The following is a 4860-nucleotide window of genomic DNA, read 5'->3' as shown; positions in this document are numbered from 1 at the left end:
CTCATATCTTGAAAAGTGTACATTTTAGGAAAAAACAGTCCGGGGTTTAGAGAGAGAAGAGAAGTTTTCCTCCGTTTTGAAGTTTGAATGACCTTTCTACGTGCAAGTATGAGAAAGATAGGTGACTCAGAAAAAAGGTGATTTTTTTTTTTTTAACCTCATCCCACACACAGTGTGAAATGCTGCCCCATACAAATACATGGTCCCCATTAGTTTGGAAATTTGGAAATGTTTTTGCACTTCGTGCAAAAACTATTCGTGCCATCGTTCTGAAAATCCACAGGAATGTAGTTAAATTCAGGGCCTACAACTTTCTAAATCGGTTCATAATTTTTCGAGTAACGGTGTGCGAGTGGTGAGGCCCCAAAGTTGACGCAATGCGTTCCGGATGGGGCAAAAAGTGCACGTTTGTGCACGTTGCGCAAAAACGTGCACGCCAATCGCTAATAAAAGTCATACCAATCGATTCCCGATTAAGGCGCACGTTTCTACGTTTTTACTTTTTGAGTTTTCTCAAAGCTGCGCAACTAGTTACGCGCCGAAGTTTATACGGAAGAATATGGAATAATAATAATAAACTAGACAAAATTCCCGGGAAATTTTGAAGTGCCACGGACTACTGCCGGATGATCGCGGGATGCACCCATGAAGGTCAAGGACTCGATACTTGGTCATTTGACACCACCCATGACTCTCTATGTCAAACCATTCAAAAGATATTGGACTATAACGTATCGGCCAATCAGAAGAAGGGGCGGGGCTAATTTGCACCAATGAGGGTCAGGGACTCGATACTTAGTCATTTGACACCACCCATGTGTCTGTATGTCAAACCATTCAAAAGATATTGGACTTTAACGTATCGGCCAATCAGAAGAAGGGGCGGGGCTAATTTGCACCAATGAGGGTCAGGGACTCGATACTTAGTCATTTGACACCACCCATGTCTCTGTATGTCAAACCATTCAAAAGATATTGGACTATAACGTATCGGCCAATCAGAAGAAGGGGCGGGGCTAATTTGCACCAATGAGGGTCAGGGACTCGATACTTAGTCATTTGACACCACCCATGTCTCTGTATGTCAAACCATTCAAAAGATATTGGACTATAACGTATCGGCCAATCAGAAGAAGGGGCGTGGCTAATTTGCACCAATGAGGGTCAGGGACTCGATACTTAGTCATTTGACACCACCCATGTCTCTGTATTTCAAACCATTCAAAAGATATTGGACTTTAACGTATCAGCCAATCAGAAGAAGGGGCGGGGCTAATTTGCACCAATGAGGGTCAGGGGCTCGATACTTAGTCATTTGACACCACCCATGTCTCTGTATGTCAAACCATTCAAAAGATATTGGACTTTAACGTATCAGCCAATCAGAAGAAGGGGCGGGGCTAATTTGCACCAATGAGGGTCAGGGGCTCGATACTTAGTCATTTGATACCACCCGTGACACTCTATGTCAAACCATTCAAAAGATATTGGACTATAACGTATCGGCCAATCAGAAGAAGGGGCGGGGCTAATATGTATATATAATATACAAATGTAAATATTTATATGTATAATAATAATAATAATATACATATATATCCCATGAACCTGTCCCCAGCAGGACTGGGGATCATGTAAGGTCAGGGTTCAGATTCCTCCATTATCCAAGGTAAAGTATTATGAAGTCTGCATTGAGTGGGTCATGTGACTAGTTCTGGGTCACATGACCCGGAAGTATGGTAGTGTATATTGTATTGGAATGACTCAGCTAGTTCTTCGGATTTGACAAGCCTCAAATAACTTCACCTTGTAATCAAACTGTAGCTCCTAGCAGAAAAACAAAGACATCGTGAGAGAGACAGAACCCGGAAGATTCTGACAATCTTAATTTCATTCAGATATTCCTTAAAATGTGTTAGTAACGGCAATTCGAAAACAAAAATGAGATTTTTTTGAAGAAAATTTTTTTTAACATTGCAGTGAATGGAGAAGGAGACAGGAATTGGCATGGCTCTTAGTCTCCCCGTTTAAATTTTGTGCACACCACGCCTGTCAAAGTCACATTTTAAGAATACCAAAATGTATGTCTACATTCTGACCAAAAATTATCTGTTTACCTTTTACGGTTTGGCCGTGACCTTAAGTTACAAATAAAAATTATGATCATTTTTTCAAGGTTCTGCTCACTCTGATCAATTAAAACCTCCACTCTAGATTTGACAAAGAGTGATTTTCAGTCCTCGCTTGAGGGCTCATATCTTGAAAAGTGTACATTTTAGGAAAAAACAGTCCGGGGTTTAGAGAGAGAAGAGAAGTTTTCCTCCGTTTTGAAGTTTGAATGACGTTTCTACGTGCAAGTATGAGAAAGATACGTGACTCAGAAAAAAGGTGATTTTTTTTTTTTTTTAACCTTCACCGGACATTTCACACCCACAGTGTGAAATGCTGCCCCATACAAATACATGGGAAAATCTTCCCCATTAGTTTGGAAATTTGGAAATGTTTTTGCACTTCGTGCAAAAACTATTCGTGCCATCGTTCTGAAAATCCACAAGACTGTAGTTAAATTCAGGGCCTACAACTTTCTAAATCGGTTCAGAATTTTTCGAGTAACGGTGTGCGAGTGGTGAGGCCCCAAAGTTCACGCAATGCGTTCCGGATGGGGCAAAAAGCGCACGTTTGTGCACGTTGCGCAAAAACGTGCACGCCAATCGCTTATAAAAGTCATACCAATCGATTCCCGATTAAGTCGCACGTTTCTACGTTTTTACTTTTCGCGTTTTCTCAAAGCTCTGGGACTAGTTACGCGCCGAAGTTTATACGGAAGAATATGGAATAAATAAATAAACTAGACCAAAATTCCCGGGAAATTTTGAAGTGCCACGGACTACTGCCGGATGATCGCGGGATGCACCCATGAAGGTCAAGGACTTGATACTTAGTCATTTCACACCACCCATGTCTCTGTATGTCAAACCATTCAAAAGATATTGGACTTTAACGTATCAGCCAATCAGAAGAAGGGGCGTGGCTAATTTGCACCAATGAGGGTCAGGGACTCGATACTTGGTCATTTGACACCACCCATGTCTCTGTATGTCAAACCATTCAAAAGATATTGGACTATAACGTATCGGCCAATCAGAAGAAGGGGCGTGGCTAATTTGCACCAATGAGGGTCAGGGACTCCATACTTAGTCATTTGACACCACCCATGTCTCTGTATGTCAAACCATTCAAAAGATATTGGACTTTAACGTATCGGCCAATCAGAAGAAGGGGCGTGGCTAATTTGCACCAATGAGGGTCGGGGACTCGATACTTAGTCATTTGACACCACCCATGTCTCTGTATGTCAAACCATTCAAAAGATATTGGACTATAACGTATCGGCCAATCAGAAGAAGGGGCGTGGCTAATTTGCACCAATGAGGGTCAGGGACTCGATACTTAGTATTTTGACACCACCCATGTCTCTGTATGTCAAACCATTCAAAAGATATTGGACTATAACGTATCGGCCAATCAGAAGAAGGGGCGTGGCTAATTTGCACCAATGAGGGTCAGGGGCTCGATACTTAGTCATTTGATACCACCCGTGAGTCTCTATGTCAAACCATTCAAAAGATATTGGACTATAACGTATCGGCCAATCAGAAGAAGGGGCGGGGCTAATATGTATATATAATATACAAATGTAAATATTTATATGTATAATAATAATAATATACATATATATCCCATGAACCTGTCCCCAGCAGGACTGGGGATCATGTAAGGTCAAAAGGTCAGGGTTCAGATTCCTCCATTATCCAAGGTAAAGTATTATGAAGTCTGCATTGAGTGGGTCATGTGACCAGTTCTGGGTCACATGACCCGGAAGTATGGTAGTGTATATTGTATTGGAATGACTCAGCTAGTTCTTCGGATTTGACAAGCCTCAAATAACTTCACCTTGTAATCAAACTGTAGCTCCTAGCAGAAAAACAAAGGCATCGTGAGAGAGACAGAACCCGGAAGATTCTGACAATCTTAATTTTATTCAGATATTCCTTAAAATGTGTTAGTAACGGCAATTCGAAAACAAAAATGAGATTTTTTTGAAGAAAACTTCATTTAACATTAGAGTCAATGGAGACAGAGGCAGGATTTGGCGTGACTCTTGGCTCCCCCGTTAAAATTTTGTGCACACCACGCCTGTCAAAGTCACATTTTAAGAATACCAAAATGTATGTCTACATTCTGACCAAAAATGATCTTTCTAGCTTTTACGGTTTGCCCGTGAGCTCGAGTTACAAATAAAAATTATGTTCATTTTTTGAAAGTCTCTCGCACTCTGATCAATTAGAACCGCACTGAAGATTTGACAAAAAAGTGATTTCCAGTCCTCGCTTGAGGGCTCATATCTTGAAAAGTGTACATTTTAGGAAAAAACAGTCCGGGGTTTGGAGAGAGAAGAGAAGTTTTCCTCCGTTTTGAAGTTTGAATGACGTTTCTACGTCCAAGTATGAGAAAGATACGTGACTCGGAAAAAAGGTGAATTTTGTCTTTTTTTTCTCAACATTTTCCCATCCGCTTTGAATGGCGCCATTGAAATGCATGGGAAAACAGTTCCCCATTAGTTTGGAAATTTGGAAATGTTTTTGCACTTCGTGCAAAAACTATTCGTGCCATCGTTCTGAAAATCCAGAGGACTGTAGTTAAATTCAGGGCCTACAACTTTCTAAATCGGTTCAGAATTTTTCGAGTAACGGTGTGCGAGTGGTGAGGCCCCAAAGTTCACGCAATGCGTTCCGGATGGGGCAAAAAGCGCACGTTTGTGCACGTTGCGCAAAAACGTGCACGCCAATTGCTTATAAA

The sequence above is a fragment of the Cololabis saira genome, chromosome 7 (assembly GCF_033807715.1).
Source record: "Cololabis saira isolate AMF1-May2022 chromosome 7, fColSai1.1, whole genome shotgun sequence".
NCBI classification, from domain to species: domain Eukaryota; kingdom Metazoa; phylum Chordata; class Actinopteri; order Beloniformes; family Belonidae; genus Cololabis; species Cololabis saira.
Note: the sequence above shows the minus strand (reverse complement) of the source record.